Source organism: Rattus norvegicus, chromosome X (assembly GCF_036323735.1).
Source record: "Rattus norvegicus strain BN/NHsdMcwi chromosome X, GRCr8, whole genome shotgun sequence".
NCBI lineage: Eukaryota > Metazoa > Chordata > Mammalia > Rodentia > Muridae > Rattus > Rattus norvegicus.
Window position 1 is genome coordinate 73,254,341 of NC_086039.1, and position 18,508 is coordinate 73,272,848.

At 38.4% G+C, this 18,508-nt stretch overlaps 1 protein-coding gene across 3 annotated transcripts in view; it reads right to left on the reverse strand.

The window, feature by feature from the left end:
* Nexmif (neurite extension and migration factor) overlaps positions 1–18,508 on the reverse strand; it is a 131,158-nt gene that overhangs the window by 100,555 nt on the left and 12,095 nt on the right. The window contains exon 2 of one of the 3 annotated variants that reach the window (XM_039099591.2): positions 5,368–5,462. The exons of the other annotated variants lie outside the window; for them this stretch is intronic. The gene's annotated coding sequence lies outside the window, so the exon portion shown is untranslated. The remainder of the gene's footprint in view (positions 1–5,367; positions 5,463–18,508) is intronic. 3 annotated transcript variants of the gene reach the window in all.

The window sequence follows — 18,508 nt, forward strand, 5'->3', positions numbered from 1 at the left end:
AAAAATACCTCAGAGACCTGTGGAAATTATCACATACACTAACATATGCATAATGGAATTCCTGGATGAAAGGAAGAAAAAATAAATATTTGAAGAAATAATGACCACATGTATTTTTAAACTTAATAGAAATAGTAATGTACACATGCAGCTCAACCAATGCCGAGTAGTATAAACTCAGAGACATCCACACCAAGATACATGTTACATCTGACAAAGTCATCTGGAGTTTATCTGGATGGTGGCATGAGACTAGGAGGGAAGAGGCTAGTAATAGCAAAGTGAAGAACAATATAAAAGTAGGACAAGGTAAGATATTTAGTTATTTATCATTTAAAATCAAGACTATGATATTCAACATGTGAAAACACCTAAAAATTAATTTCAGGAAAATTATAGAAAGCATATACAGTAAAAAGGCACTATCATTTCAAGAATATACAGAATAGTGATTCAATATTAGGTAACTGCTGAATATTGATCATAACATTTGTAGATGACATACTTGTACTACCTCTGTTAATTTGGAATTATTTTCCTTTATAGATTATTTGATATGATTATTTAATATTTTTATTTGCATAGACATATGGATATGTTCATGTTTGCATGTATGCAAGGGGTGTCTTAGTTACTTCATTATTGCTGTGAAGAGATACTGTAACCGAAGCCACTTATAAAAGAAATAATTTAATTGAGGGCTTGACTACAGTTTCAGAGGTTGAATCCATGACCATCATGGCAGGGAGCAAGGCAGGCAGGGAGGCGTGGTGCTGGGGCAGTAGCTTGGAGACTACATTTTATCTGAAATTTGGAGACAGAGAGAAGGACTAGAATGGCATGAGTTTTTGAAACCTCAAAGCCTATCTTCAGTGACCTACCTCCTCCAATAAGGCCACACTTCCTAATCCATACCAAACACTTCCACCAACTGGGGATCAAGCATTTGAAAATATGAGCCCATGGGAGCCATTCTCATCCAAACTACTACATTCTAGTCCCTAGCCACCATAGGCTTGTAGCCATCATCATAATGCAAGATGAATTAATCCAACTTCAAAATAGTACCCACATAGTCTTTCAGTCTCATAACAGTCCAAGGTCTCTGCTGAGACTCAAGGCAATCTCTTAACTGTAGTCCTGGTAGAATCAAAAAGAAAATTACACAGTTTCAACATACAATGGCAGAGAATATGAATTGCCATTCTAAAAAGGAGGAAGGGGGGCTTAGTATAAAAAAACACTAGGAACTAGAAAATATCCTGAGTGAGGCAACCCAGTAACAAAAGAACACACATGGTATGCACTCACTGATAAATGGATATTAGCCCAAAAGCTTGAAATACCTAAGGGAAAATTCACAGATCATATGAAACTCATGAAGGAAGACCAAAATGTGGGTGCTTTATTCCTTCTTAGAAGGGAGAACAAAATACTCACAGGAGGAGATATAGGGACTAAAGAAAAGCACATCCAGAGACTGCCACACCTGGGGATCCGTCCCACATGCAGCCACCAAACCCAGTCACTACTGCTGATGCCAAGAAGTGCTTGCCGACAGGAGCCAGATATGGGTGTCTCCTGTGAGACTTTGCCAGAGTCCTACTGATACAGATGAGGATGCTTGCAGCCAACCATTGGACTGAACAAGGGGACCACAATGGAGGAGTTAGAGAAAAGACTGTAGGAGCTGAATGGGTTTGCTACGCCACAGGAAGAACAACATCATCAACCAAACAGACCCCACCAGAGCTCCCAGAGATAATGAGTACACATGGAGTGACACATGACTCCAGCTACATTTGTAGCAGAGGATGGCATTGTCCAGCATCAATGTGAGGAAAAGCCCTTGGTCCTGTGAAGGCTAGATGCCCCAGTGTGGGGGAATGTCAGGGCATTGAGGTGGGAGTGGGTGGGTGGGAGTGGCAGCATCCTCATAGAAGCAGGGGAGGGCAAGGAGTTATGGGCAAAGGGGAAAAGGGGATAACATTTGAAATATAAATATATAAAATATTCAAGAAAAATAAAATTATTTTAGAAAAAGAAAGCAATCTGAGCAAGTCACAGGAAGGAAGCCGGTGAGCAACATTCTATCATGGTCTCTGCTTCAGTTCCTACTTGAGTTCCAGCACTGACTTCCCTCAATGATGCACTGGGCATGCGAATGTAAGAGGAAATAGTTTTCCTCCCAAGTTGCTTTTGGTCGGTATTTTATCACAGTGATGAAAACCATAGTAGAGAAAACATCCACATGAGCATCAGCAGGTAATCCTGGGTCCTCCTATATATTCGCTATTCCTGAAATCCCACATGAACCTAATATTCAAAGTAATTATCAAGTCCACTTTCACACACAATCATTTCTTTAGAGCACAGTACTGTTCTTCAAATTATCTGAGGCCTATTCTTAGATGGATAAGCTTTAAAACGTGGATATTTAAGGAAAATATCCACACATGAACACACACAGTGCAGGTACTGGGAGAGAAAGTAGGGAACAAACCCTTCATTTTGTAAAGAGTGACTCAGGCCAGAATTTCTCAGTCTTGGCTTGGGTTAGTTTTTGCCATATGTGTAAGGTAGGGATGGTTTGTAGGTTTAGAAGCATCTTTAATCTCTGCCCATTAGATGTCAGTAGCAACCAAGTTCTTAGTAAAGATGCCTCTAGACATTGCCAGATGTCCAAAATAGCAAACTTTCCCACATTAAGAATGTATGTCTTGTGCCAAAATGATTTCTGTAGTCTGTGTCCAATAAGCATTTTAGAAAGACATACGCAGGACTAACTAGTTGATACCCTTATCAGTCCTTCTAGTAGTCCTTTGACAATCAGGGAGGGGGTTATGGGTTTCATGACTTAGTAGACCTTTTCAGTAAGAGCAAAGAATCCTAGCTCTCTAGTAATGATTCTTCTTTGTAATGGCTTCATCAAGGGCTGTCTTGGTATCTTTCTTTTCAGCATAACTTTCCACCACCAAGTGACTCACTCAGGTAGGGACATCCATGTGTGATTTCCTTTCAGCCTTCCAAATTTGCTCTCTCAGCAAATTTTCCTATTTCCCAAGCAATTTTTATATATGATGAATTTCAAAAGGACGAAAGCAGAAAAGGAACTAGGCTGAGGAGCTGATGGTGAGTAAAATAAAGAAAAACCTATTTAACTATAAACATTATTGTTCCTACCTTCAGTTAGCTGCAATGGCCTTGAGCTAGAATGGGATAGATAATCACTCACTGATTACCTACTGAGGGTGGTCTTGTGGATCCCATGAGACGATAGTTGTAAAAGTGCTTAAAAACTAGAAATCTCAGCAAGATGATATAGAGTTTATTATACTCAGTCATGTTTTAGTCTGCCATGCAGAGCAAGAACTGCTCTGTGAATCTGCTCGGCTAAAGCAGAAAGGTAGCAAAGAAAACAACTTGTTGGGCTGGGCTTTGAAAATGAAAACCAGTGACATGGAAGGAAGCCAAGTACTGACCTCAGGAGAAAAAGTTTCCTTTTGTTTGAGCACAGAAGTGGCAAAGGGCAAATGAGCACAGAAACCATAATTACAAATAAAATATTATGTCCTAAAATATCAAAGTTCTATAAATGTTAATGGTTGCTCCAATCTACACACCTTGAAACAAATATTCACATAATATTACTGAAGATGTTTTCAGCAAATTGAGTTGAGTAACACTGTTCCAGAATCTCAATGAACGTACCAGAAGGACTATTTTAAGATCTGTAGTAAAGGCATTATTTTATCTCGTGTATTTCATTATTTCCTAAATTTATCTAGACACACAGCTTTGTTTATTTTAAAACTAAGGCACAGTGATGCACACTTCCAATCCCACTGAGGCTGGAAGAATGCAAGTTAAAAGTTATCCTAGACCACTTGGCCAATTTTAGGCCATGAGGCTAAATTGCAAATAGAAGATCCTGTTTAACAGAAAAAGGGAAACAAAAGTCAAGAGGTGTAGCACGCACAGAATTTTAGGATCACAAAGGGCAATAAAGAATGTGGGTCTTTAAAATGTCTGCTAACGTGTATGTGGTTGAATGGTAAATTCATCTTCCAAGAGTATGTCTCATTCCCCTGCCTGAAATGGTACATCTAGTTCTGAGTTTTGAAAAGAAAGAGCCAGTAAAGCCCATGAAAGTAATAAAATTTTATTAAAGAATGAAATGATCGTCACTGTATAGAGCTTCTGTGCATTGAAGTATACAGTGTGCATATCTCAGAAATAAGAAATAAGAAGCAGGAAGTGTTGTTTGGTTGTGCCCATAACTAAGTGCACAAGTGCTTTTCAGCCTGCTTTAATTTTCTTCTCTCTAGGTCAGCAGTTCTCAAGCTGTGAGTTTCAACACCTTTGGGGATCACATATCAGATATCCTATGTAGCTGATATTGATGTTCTGGTTCATAACAGTAGCAAAAAAGTAAATTACAGTTATGAAGTAGCAATGAAATAATTTTATGGTCGGGAGTGACCACCACATGAGGAACTGTGTTAAAGGATCACATCTTAGGAAGGCTGAGAAGCACTGTTCTAGGTCCTTCCTACCCAATACCCACTTCCCCTCATCCTAAGCAGGTACATAGTTCCTCTTGGGAGCGCACCATGGTCACATATATTCTTATTCTTTTCCCAACTATGGTGCATTTGCAGTGACCTCAATCATGTTCTGGTATTTATGTCTCTCTTCATCAACTGGAGAGGTATAGATTACATGTGGGGAAGTTGTATCTGAATGTGTACAGGAGGAAGGTTTTCACTAAATGTATTAAAGCCAATTGACCATCTACCATTATTAAGTAGTATAATCTAATTTTTATAACCAAGCACATACTAGTAATAAAAACAAGACAGGGGCCAGAAAAGATGAAGAAAATGCCAAAGCTCTGTCACGATGCCACATGGTGACTATATTCCTCAATGGGTAAGCTGACAATTGACAACTGACCTGAGAATTATTAAGGGATTTTGGTACAGCATTCAAAAGACAAAAGTTTCAAATTTAAAGAGGAAAAAATTAAAATTTAAAGAGGAAACTCGAATTTAAGCCTGCAATTGTACTTTTAAATGTATTATTTGAATTATGCAATTGTTTTAAAACACATTCTTATTCCTTATGTTCAAAACATGCTCTATTCCTTTTCCAAAAGTTCCCAACAGACCCTGTGTGCCCACAAGGGTAAACGCACTGTGCATAGTCACCCGCGAGCATTTCTAAACTCAGAAAGCAAATCTCCAGTTCTCTCAGGCCATACATACAGCAGAGGGTTAGTGGCTGAACACTGAATGAGCACAGTGGAAAGCACAAGATACATTAAAAGTGGACACACCGGTCACTTAGAGCTTGGACTCTGCTTACCCAACCAGAGAGTGGCACAGAAGAGATGGGAATGAGCAGAAGACTGGCGCGATGCCACACGGTGACTGTATTCATCAGTAGATCTGCTGCTGCTGCTGCAAGTAAATGTGGGAAAGAAAAAAAACCCTTTCTCAAAACAGACCTACAGTGGGTGTGTGGCTTCAATCTCATCGTCTCATTTCACTTCAGTGCTGTTACAAAGGGAAGGATGGAGGAAAGGAGAGCGAGGAGGAGGTGAGAGAAAAAACACAGTCATCTTTTCCTAATTAAATTTCAGAATCTTCTCAGTATGCAGTTTTAATTCATTGAAATATTTTTCTTTCCAGTAGTCCCCCTTCCTTAAAACTCTTGCCCTACTCACTCAATTCTGTGTGAACACACACACACACACACACACACACACACACACACACACACACACAGCATTACCCTTGAAATGAATCAAATCAGGCAGAGCAGTTCGCCCTTAGTCCTTGCCTTTGTAACCATGCATGTAAACAATATTCAGGGTGTTTTACTCAGGGAAAGCTCAAAAGAAACTAAAAGGCTTAATAGGTACAAATACTGTGCTCCTGCTACAATCAATAAATAGTGCCAACGTGAAAGAATCGCAGTGCACGGTAACACACTGAATGATGCTGCTTCTGCTAATCCTCCAGCGAAAGCCTTTGTGAAGTTTTTATGCTGCTAATCACATTAAATTGACCTCTGAGTGCCAGGACAAAATGTTCTCTTATTACTCCTGTATTTGTTTGTTTTGCTCTTTAATGGCTTTCATTTTTAAGTTTAACTTAAATTAGGGAAAAAAAAACTCTAAGCAACTCAAGGTCTGCCTTGCTGAATCCATCCAGGAAAGAATATGAGATTTGGACACAGATGCTTAGGCCTCTAGCCAAGAAGAAATTGCTGCCATGGAGCATGAGACTGGGGAGGCAAGGCCTTCAGTTTTAAATTAATCAAGCAGTGCTCTCTAGACATTTGATTCAATCTATTCTACTTTTCAAAAAAAAAATGGCCACTAACCTCCTCATCTCTTTGCAGCTTAACCCAGGGTGATGTAATAAAGAACGCCGTATAGAAAAGTGTGTTTGTGAGAGTTGTTCCCAATCTAGTTTACAATGAAATATTTCCACTGGGTCAGCAACACTTCCATTTTCAAGGAGACATCTTGAAGGAAGTTTCAAGTATGATTTTTCTTCCTCTCAGAAATCCCACAAAGCAAAATTAGTTGACTTGGCCACGAGCCACAAATACTAATTAGGTCTGTAAGATTGTTTAATGTTTAAGCCTAAATATCAGCGGGCAGTCCTATAGACTAAAAGAGGGTTTCTCAATTCAGAGCCTGAATGAAGAAGGACAAAAGCTGAACACCAGCCACCAAGGAATCAATTTCTCTTTAACCTGGGCAACAAAAGAAAACCTTATTAGGAAAGAAAAAAATATTATAGGGCTTCCAGGACTTGGCAGGGCTCAAAGGAATTACCCGAAGATCTTACAAAGGGCTCAGAAGATATCCACTTTTTGCCTTCTGAATACACTGGCTACTTTGCACATTTTTTCACATTTTCCTCTCAGCTTAGAAAGCAGAAGAGACAGGTATCTTCATCGTCCAGCCCTAATATAGTCTGAGAAACTCTGTCCTCATGTCAGGGGTTTCCTATTAAGCTACAGATACATAGATACATACTGCATAAGCAGGGTTGAACTGTTGCCTCTAATACAGCCTCTTCACCAAAACTCAGATCCACACAACAATGAACAAGTTTGCATTCATTTTCCAATATCAGCCACCTCATTTGAATGACACTATTTTAATGACAATAAATGTTGCATGGGCACCATGAAGAGAGAAACATCTCCCTGCATTAATACCCCATCTGCCTGCCATCTCCCTAAGATCCTGAGGCATGTTTCAAAGCAAGCATAGGAGAATTTACACCTAATTAAAACCACGGGGGCAATGGAATATCAAAGACTGAATTTAGTTCCTTAGAATTAGAGTATTTTTGAGCTGTCAGTCGGTCCATAATTTTAGCAAAGGAGGAAAGGAGAAACAAAGGGAAGAGAACTTATTATGTATAGGAGCGAGGGTAGGCAAGGAGGGAGAGTCAGACAGTTTTGTTTTGTTTTGTTTTAAATGAAGATACCGACTTAGAATTTAAATACCAGAAATGGACTGATTGGTTTTTAACCCTTGCTATTTTTGTTCCCCCCCCCTATAGACCTAAGAGCAATGACTGCTCCTCTGATGAAATCAGGCGAAAAAAACCATGTGCTTTTTAGATGTGGCACTGAATAGCTGAGGAGTGAACATAGAAGACTTTGAATAATCCAAAAAGCAGAAAATTTCAGGTAATAGAAAATGTATGAAAGTGTTTTATTTCACCATTAGAGAAGATAAAGTAGACATACTTGTTAGGCCTCTTGGTGCAAAGCAAATAGAAGACTAAAAATCCCGGCATTTTGGTTTTTACCCTCATGTGTCTATAGACATAAAAGATACATCTAATTAGAGAAGGAAGTCTTGTATATACCACCGCATGGCTAACTGTAAAGCCACAGCTAGGCAAGCCAAGTCAATAAAATTATTAAAATTAAAACTACTATACTTAATTTCATCCACTCAACACATATGAGGCAGAATAATGAGATTAGAGAAGGAATAGGAAGACATTTCATCCAAGAGGAAGATATGAAAACTGGATTCAGGCAAGTTGGAAGAATTTTTAACTACTCAGCATATGTCCACACAAAATATGATAGCATCTACGAGTAGTGTGGAAACTTTCCTTCAAATCTCATCTTGGGCTCATCAGACATTTTGTAAAGATTCTAGTCCGCTCTATTTATGCAAAGCTGCCATAAACACAAAACCATCCAGATCCATTTGAACTTATACTCACAGCTCACCTGGCTGTGCCATTAACTTTCTAATTTGGGGGGAAACCACATGAACCATGTTCCCAAAGCCTAACAATTTGGGGGTATAACATTTACATTCCGAAGGACTTAGTTTTTCTCCAGCAAAAAGGTCCATATTGGCAAACGAAGAGCGCTGACAGGTTTTGATAATTAAAAACCTGCCTCATTTCCCTTCCTCTCCAGGAGATTCAATTATATCGTCACAATTCCCAAGTTCTCTGTCTTAGAGAACCGTAACACATTAAAGCTAAGACTTAATACAAATTAGGTGTTCCCAATTGTCAACAAGCTCCACTCTCCAAGCAGAGATAGTGTCAATATTCACCTGTTTCTTCCCACCGTTTGTCACTGACATTGAAAAGCCTCGCTCTTCCCCTCCTCCAAGCAGGAATTGGAAATTCAGTCCTCCCCTCTTCCTACTTTCTCCATCCTATTCTGGCCAGTAGGTGGCACCACAGATAGATGCTAGTTCTTCTGAGCACAAGACACCTTAAATGCCTCCTGTTCTGTGGGTATGGCAATCTTTTATCCCCAGGAGCTGTGATTTGAAATATTTTGTACACACCACAATTTATACTTTGTCCAAATTGATATTAAGATTGATGGAGTGGCCAGGTAGTAAAGAAGAAAAGTTTTCTCTACATTGTTTGCTCTTCCCAGACCACTAGAGCACATATAAAGGAAATGTGACAAGACAGTTACAAATTTCTTACCCTGTGTGTGAACGAACATAGACAGCCCAGCAATAAAAGTTGACCCCATTTGCCAAATTTCCCAGTGCAGTCTCTGAATCTTCTAAAATAGAACAGCAGGGATGGGGCACTGGGGTGTGGATGTATGACAGGATATTACAATAAAAATTATTTGGGGATTATACACTGTTTGGGATTAGCGACACCTCAACACCTTTCCATTAGTATTTGATAAGTGGTTTTTTAAAAAGACACAGAGCTAGCTGCTTAATATCTGCAGCAGGCAAGAACAATTAGAAAACATTAATTTTTGTTCTGTTCACACTTCTATTCCCACATTCTGGGTTCTGGCATCACCAATCAATCATTATCTACCCTCATACACAGAAATGAGGTTTTATTTTAAAGCTTGCATTTCAGCCTTACTTTCTCACATTTTATGTCTCATGTGCTATTCAACCCATAAATATTTCCTATTAAAACTGAAGGCCTACACAGTTGAAGTTTAAACAAAATGTAGAAGTTCATAGAGGAGGTTAGGAGAACCCAGCTCTATACAACTCATATGACAACACTGGGTAAAGCGCTGTCTCTGGCCTTTACTTTTCCGTACTGTGACTTACCCTATTCACTTCATGAAGAAGTAAAGAGACTTTTTTTAAAAGTAACTTTGAAAAATATTAAACTCTTCACAAAATAAGAACATATTTTCCCTCAAATCCCTAGAGTGGTTAGCAAAGAAAGGGTCATTTACTTATTCACTGACATGCATAGCCTGGATACTAGGTCCATCACACACCAGTTTCTAGGAGAAGAAATGTCTTTGATTTCTCTTCAATTTTATGATTATGTATAGGATGAGAAGAGTAAATGGAAGTAGTGAGTCAAGTAAATACAGAATGGATTGTTTTTAGAAATCTGATGGGTTATCAAATGCAAGAGATGTGTCTCCCTCTTTTTTTAATAATGGAGGAAAGGAGGCCAAAAATGAAGCTCAAAAGAAAAAAGTTAACTAGTTCATGTAGCTATTCTATCCTTAAGGTAGCATAAATCTCTCCCTCTCCCTCTTTGAAGTGTAGACTATCAAAATGTATTCTTTTCAGAAAGTACATTATGAAAATGGGGAAGGAGTGGTTTTACTCGGGACAGCAAGGTACTATGACCAGCAGTACCCCAGCCAGGTGCTCACACTCAATATCAAGTGTTATGTTGATAGCCTGTTTCATTAAATGCTACTCTGCTCTTCATAAAAATATGTGATCTCAGGCTACTCATGAAAAAAAGCACTAGGAAAAATCTCCAGATAAGTACATTCTACAGACTACCTGAACAGCAATATTGAAATTGTAAAGGTCATTAAAAACAAAGGCTCTGAGAAATTGTCACATACAAAAAGAGTCTAAGGAAATGTGATAACTAAATGTAATGTGGCATACTGAATGGGATCCTGGTATAAATATGAATAAAGCACAGGCATTGATTAATTATATAATTGTTGGTTTGTTGACTGTACAAATATCCCATGAGCTCATGCATGTGTATTTATGTATAATGCCTACGTTTAAGGAAAATATGTAATACTTGTCTTTCTGTCTGACATATTTCACTTAATAAAATGATACCTAGTTCCGTCCATTTTCCCAAAACTGGCATTGCTCATTCTTCATTACAAGCTAGATAAAATTCCATTGTGTATATATCCTACATTTTATTTTATTACCCATGCGTCTGTTGATGGACATCTAGTTTCATACCTTGGCTATTATGAATATTACAGCAATGAAAATGGATTAGCAGGTATCTGCATGGTATGCTGACTCACAATTCTCAGGGCATACATTCAGTAGTGGTATAGCTCCATTACCCATATTTTAAGGAGCATTTTGTGATGGTTTGAATGAGGCTCATGTATCTGACTTCTTGGCACCCAGTTGGTGGCATTGTTTAGGGAAGTGGAGGAAGTATATAGCTTCACACTATTTCCGGTGCTTGCCTTCTGTTTCACGCTTGTGGTTCAAGGCATAAGCCCCTAGCTTGTTGTTATAGCCTCGATGCCTGCTGCTTGCTGTCATGCTTTCCCGTGAGTCCAAATAAACTCTTCCTTCTATAAGTTGCCTTGTCAAAAGTAACTAATGCATCTCCATATAAATAGCCCTGGTGGCTACATCTGTTTACATGCCCACCAGCAGTACATAAAGGTGCTACTTTCTCCACACACCCACCAGTATGTGTTATTTGTTTTCTTGGTGACAGCTATTTTGATTGTAGATAGAATCTCAGTGTAGTTTTCATTGATGGATAAAGGTAATACAATTTTCTAATATGTATTGTCCCTCATTGGTCTTCATGTGAGACTCCTAACAGCTGGAGCAGGGGAGCAGGGGCTGTCTCTGACTCTGTTGCCTGCCTTTGGGACCCTTTACCCCTACTTGGCTGCCTCCTTTATCTTCAATAGGAGAAGATGTGCCTAGTCTTGCTGCAACTTGATATGCCAAAGTTGATTGATATTCATGGTAGGCCTCCCCTTTCCTGAAGAGAAGGCGGCGGGGGGGGGGGAGAACTGGGAAGAGGGGAGGGGAAACTGCAGTTATCATGTAAACTTAATTAATTAGTTAATTAGTTAAAAGTCTGTTCAATTCATAGCCCGCTTATCAAGTAATGTGGGTTCTGACATCTATTTTTGAATTCCTTTTATATTCTGGATGCTAATCCCCTTTCTAACATTGTCTTAGCTATAGCTTCTACTGCTGTGATAAAGGAAAGGGCCTTACACTTCCATATCACAGTCTATCAACAAAGGAAGTCAAGGCAGAATCTGAAGGCAGGAACAAAGAGGCAGGAACTGAAGCAGAGGCTACGAAGGAACATTGCTTACTGGTTTGCTCCTCATGGCTTGATTATGCTTTCTGATAAACCCCACAAACCAACTGCCCTGGGGTGTAGCACTCACTATGGGGTGGGCCTTTCCACATCAGTAGTTTCAAGTTGCACTGTAGACTCTCATCAGATAGCATATTTTCAATTGCATTTCGCTTGTGTCAAGTTGATTACAAAAAAAAAAAAAAAGACAGACGTATTCTTAGATTTTCTCTTTCTGTGGGCTGTCTCTTTACTCGGCTGTTTCTTTTCCTTTGCTTTTAGTGAAGTTTTTACCTGTGCCTGTATCTTCAAGTGTTTTGCCTATGTTCTCTTCTAGAAATTTCAGTGTTTCATTCTCTTATTAAGATTTTTATCCAGTTTAAATCGGATATTGTACAGGATAAAAGATATGTATTTAGCCCCATTCTTTCACCCCATTCTTTCACATGCGAATGTTTTCTCAGTATCGTTTGTTGAAGAGGCTGTATTTTTTCTGATATGTATTTTTAACACCTTTGTCAAAAAGTAGGTGGCTGTAGCTATATGGTTTTAGAAATAGGTATATTTAAACAAAAACACTTTTTAATAGGGGATATGATTCTGTATAAATGAATCTGTTTACTTTTATTTAAAACCAGAATGTGGATGAAAATGCATGAGAGAATAACTAAAAATAAATAATAAATTATATAAAAAATAAAAGCAGAATGTTCCCAATCCTGAAATTCTCAGTGATTCACAGTAGTAAATGAACACCATCCCCTTCCAAGAACAAACCATTACGGGGCAAATTTGGGATCAAAATGTAGTCATCAACTAGCATGACTCTAGTGACTTTCTAGCCCTGCCCAAAAGCTGGAGATGAGAACTGAAAAATTAAAATTGTCAAGGCTTCATCACAACTACAGTGAGTTGACATTTGGCTAACATAAAAACAGCAAGGGCAGCAAGGGCAAAGCAGTGCCAAATGAAATCGATTAAAGTAGATGGGTGAGTTTTAGCAGGCAAGATGCAGCTTTACAAGACCCAAGACGTGGGATGAGAATGGCCAAGATGGCTTATTGGGTAAAGGTGCCACGCCTGAGTTCCATGCCCTCATATGGTGGAAAGAGAGAACTAACTCCCATAAATTGTCCTCTGGTCTCAACATACTCACTGTGGCACATATGTGCTCTCACATAGATATAACATAAGACAGATAGACGGAGAAATAGAAAGATAAGAAGAATTAAGAGACAAAGGTTAAATTAAGAGACAAAGGTTAATGGCACTTTCATTTTTATTTTAACTGTTTGTGAATTACATGTATATCGTATGTCTGAGTGTGGGTTTGTGCACATAGAGGCAAGAAGAGCGCATCAGATGCCCTGAAATTGGATTTATAGGCAGACATGAGCCACCTGAAATGAGTGCTGGGAACCAAACTCCAGTTCTCTACTCTCTTAACCCCTGAGCTATCTCTGTAGTCCCACGTATTTAATATCAGCATCCTACCTTTTTGCTGTGTGATGCTCAACTTCTTAAGTCTCTCTGTGCTGTTGTCTCAATATGTTGAACTGCCTAAAACAAAATATATCCCCGGGTGTGGGTAGATGGTTGAGTAAGGACTGGATTTCACAGAACTCATGAAAAGGCAAGTGGGTACAACTATACCTGCCTGGGTATCATCCCAGCAGGTGAGAACGTGGTGGCTTTTCTGCAATGCCAGTACACAGAAGGTGGAACAAATAAGGGACAGATAATCCCTGGAGTTAACAGATGACCCAGAATAGCTTAAATAGTGAGCTCAAGGTTCAGTAAGACCTGAAAATAAAAGGTCAAACATGGTTGAGGAAGATACCTGATGCAAACTTTGGGCCTCCAGATGCACACATGTGCACACGTGTGACCATGCATACACACATGCATGTGTATCACACACACACACACACACACACACACACACACACACACACACACACACACACACAGAGAGAGAGACACAGCCAAACCAACAAAATAGACTACTGCTCTCCTTTCTTCCAGCAATTCCTGAGAGTTGAATGCACTTTGTATGTGTTAAAATTAAATGATAAAAATAAAATTGTAAACAATTTTAATTGTGTATCTACGTGTGCATATGAATTGTCTAGACAAGTGCCTCTTCTCTTAGTAAGCGATGAAGATACTTAGTGATTTCCATCTGTTTATTCTCCAGCTGTGGAGAAATTAAGCATCCCAGCCCACTTAATGGATCAGAATAAATCACTACTATTTTATCCCCCAAGGTAAGCTTCCATGGAATAAGCAGCTCGAGAAGTAACTCCCTTTGTACTCCAAGATGTGCTCATTTTAGAGGTGAAAGGATCTATTTCCATGTCATTGGTCAGACCTCTAGCACTCCAGAGGGCTATCTAATTGTCCTGAATGAATTTTTTAAGAATCTAAGGTTTGCCGTTAGTTTTGAAGGAAGCAGATCTGGTGGTAAAGTGATGGCTCAGTGGATTAAGCATTCTTGTTACTCTTCTTTTGAAAATTAAAATAGAATTAGATCATTTCCCCCTTCCCTTTTCTCTTTCCAATCCCTATCTCCACCTCCTTGCTTCTTTTCAAACTCATGACCTTTTTTTATACAACCTTCTGAGTCCATTTAGTGTTGTTTGTATGTGTGTGATTTCAGGGCTGACTACTTTGTATTTGGTAACCAACTAGACAGCTCATCTGTGGGGTGACTAAGTCTCCCTCTCTTGGCAGTCCTTAGTTCTCTATAGTTTTTTGTATATGGATGGGGACCCATGAGATTGGCCCCTTCCATGATAGCATGTCTATTGGTACTGCCTTTGTTCGGATCTTGTTTAGGTAGCAGTACTGCTGATGTATCACGAGTGAACCCTCCCTGTCATTTACAGGAGACGTAATCTCACACAGATTCCCTGGTCCTCAAGCTCTTACCATCTTTCTGCTCCTTTCATTACTGATGTCTCCTGAGCCTTAGGTACAGGAATTGTGTTCTTCTTGATGTATTTTCTGGAAGTGGGCACCCCAGAGATCAGTTGTTAACTGCATTTTGACTGAATGTGGTTTTCTACAACGGTGTCTGTCCATTGCAAGAGAGAAGTTTCTTTGATGAAGGGTGAAAGCTGGGCTATCTGTGGGCATAGAGATAAGTGTTTAGAATGCAGTTACGAGTTATTCTGGTTAGTAAAGTGATTGTAGTAGGTTCTCCTCGAAGATCCACAACTTCACTAGCCCCGGGAAGTTGGCTAGGTTTACGGTATCAGCCGTGATTTCTCTCCTGTCGAGCAGGCTTTAAGTCCAACTAGACAGCAGTTAGTTACTGCCAAGGTATAAGTGGCACTATTCCACCCTTAGGAATATCTTATCACAGTGCAGCCATTATGAAAATCAGTGTGGAGGACTCTCAAAAAGCTAAAAACAAATCTACCATATGACCCAGCTCTATGACTCTTTGGCATGCGCACAAAGGACTCAGCATTTTACTCCACAGATACGTGTTCAGTCACATTCACTGTCACTCTAGTCCTAACAGCCAGGAAAGAGAAACAAACTAACTGTCCTTTAACTGATGAATGGATAATGAAAATGTGGTGCCTATACACAATATTATTCAATTGTAAAAAAAAATGAAAATTCCAGGTAAAGGGATGGAACTGGGAAATTATACTGACTGGGTAATTTAGACCTAGAAACAAAAAGGTCACTTTTTTTTCCCTCTTCTCCACAGATCCTAGCTCCAAATCTTCAGATGTGAGTATATCACCTGGTAAAGTGTACAAGCCATGGAAGTGAAAAGGAACCATGGGCTGCGCTGGAGGGGGAGCAGCGGGATCCAAGTGATGTACAGGGCATATGGGGAAAGGCTGGGCTTTAACTGGGGTGGGACAGGAAGACAATATAGAAGGAGAGGGAGGAAAGAGGAAAAGAGCACTAAGGATGTTTGAAAAAGCCATAAGGGCTCATAGCTTCTGTTTACCCCAAATTACATATAGTATATACAAGCTGCATGTATACTTATACAAATATAGTTTAAATAAAGTTATGTCAGTTGGCCTGACAATGATTCCCCCTGCCCTATGAGCCACAGATGTTCCAACAAAAATCTCAGTAGCAGGCACTAGAAACCTCCTTTTGAACTGTTGGTCAGGGAAGTCCAAGAGACACCAAAACAATGCAGGCTATTGCTGTAGCCCCTGGTTGCCTCCCCGAGGTAAAGCTCTTATTGCTGAAAACATTATGTACTTTGGACACAGGCCTTGGAGGATCCTATCGATATCTCACCTGAAAGCCCTGACGACTAACTTTCATAGTACCAGAAGGTGCTGTGCAAGCTTCCAAAACAAACGAACACACATACATATTAAAGCACATATATATATGTATATATATATATATATATATATATATATGCAAAGAAGAATGCTTGCTCTTTCAAAGATTCTGGGATCATTTCTTGGCACCCTCATAGTGGTCCCCAATCAATCATCTATAATTTCAGTTCCAGAGAATCCGTCAGCCTCGTCTAATTCCTGAGGGTACTAGACACATGTGCTGCATATTCATAGATATAAGAAACCATTTATACAATAAAATAAATAAATATATTTTAAAATACACACACGAATAAATTATAATTAAAAAATAACCAGATTTGCCCAAAGAACAGGAATAAGCAATAGTACAGATAAGTATGTCAGGTGGTTACTGTCTATACCATTGCAATAGCTCAGTAGTAAGCGAATACCCTAAAAATATTTGCTGACAAGATTTCAACGCACAGAAACCTTTCTGAAAAATATGCTTTCTGAAATTATAATTTTTAAAACTATTCCATTTAAGACATATTCATTAATAAAGATAACCTATATCCATTTAAGAAAAATTAGAAATTACAGAAAAATGGGAACTATACAGAAAAAATAAATACTAAAATATAAGCAGTCCTTGATTTCATTTTTCTACATTTCTGCATTCTTCATATTTTACCAAATAAATAATTTTATAATTAAAATTGAAGTTTTAGATTTCTTTTTATATCTATCCTATTTGTTGGTTTGTTTGTTGGTTTGTTTTTGGAAAAGTTTCAAGTTTAAGACGAGGAACCAGGGGTCTCAAGTATAATACTGGATATATGTTCTTGTTAAATTCTTTTTTCTTCTTTTTGGTCTGTTTATTCCTTCGTAAATGTGTTAGGAAACTGGCAAGGAGGCATTTCTCTGGACCCTTCGAATTTTGCTCATCAGTATCTTACTGCAAGAACTACTGGGCTAAATGAGATGCCTAGAATCTTGCAAGTTGAATTGGTCAATTGGTTGAATTTTTCAATTTCTGTATAACGTGATTGTGTGTATTTTTATAATGAAAATAATACACATGCACCATTGACTATAAGGTCAAAGAAGAAAAACGTTTTAAAAAGGTTCAAATAAATTGGTGAATACAAAAAAAAGAACGGAGAACGGCACATAATTTAGGATTTTGCTTACATAAAGTTAAAAATACTGAATAGTTTTGTATATTATTTATGATTGGTTATAACTACACATACAAAGGTATAAAAGCAAAATTGAAAATACACATCAAATTTATCTTTGTGCTTGTCCCAGAAACCAAGGGAAATAAGATTGGGCTTGGGGACAGAATTTAACTCGTCCGCTATGTTTCATCTTCTCTTTCTGATAGAAATAGAAAGCAAACTTACATTCAAAGTATTGAAGTTTGTCAAGCTGAGGATATATCCAGGTTTCTTTTTATCATGTTATCAATTCTCAGAGCTTTGCAATACTTTTATTTATTCAAAACAAAATCATATATAAGTTTAAAAAAATGTTGGATCTTATCAACGTTAATGGATTTCTTTTGTAGTGCTAGTAACAAATCTAGGACCTTGAATGCATTCTACTCCTACCCTTCAAGGATTATTTTGATAAATGACAAATGAACTTAACCTCAAAGCCAGAAAACTTGAAAAGAAGAGAAAAACAAGAGAAAACTAAATCCACAGCCAATGAGATAAGACAGAGGCCCTGGAGCCTCGATACATCAAAGTCAACAAAAAAACTCAACACATTTCTGCTCTGGTCTGTAAGCCAGAGATTGAACAAACACATCTCTCTCAGGATTAGGGCTCCTGCATGTCCCCACTTTCACTCTCTATCATCATATGAGATTTAAATTCCTCTGTTTAACTGAGTTTTCTAGACAGCGGTTATCTCCACTTACCTTTCCGTGGTATCTGTTTCACACCCAGATTTATTCTGTCACTCCCTTTTGAACCAACATCACACCGGTTTCCAGGAATCATTTAGGGAACATAGTTTTCTGAATTTACTCTCTCACAGTAAATTAGATTTTTAACATTTTTAAAAACTTTGTTTTGTTATATGGAAGTTGAACCTAATGACGAGACGCTGTTCATTTCCCCCTTAATACCCTCTCCCAAGTTATTACCGTAGTCAAAAAATAATCTTTATTATTTCAACTTAGAAGACATATCTATGATCTTGGCCTTTTTGTTGCATATTTATTGGTCAGTGAATCCATTTACTTTTATTAATTCAGTGTCTCCTGATTTCCTGTCCTGGCCCCTTTTGTCATTCCTTTTCGCTTATCTCTCAGCTATAAACTCTAAACTCTCTATGCTTTTTGAGGGTACCTTATAATATAATGAT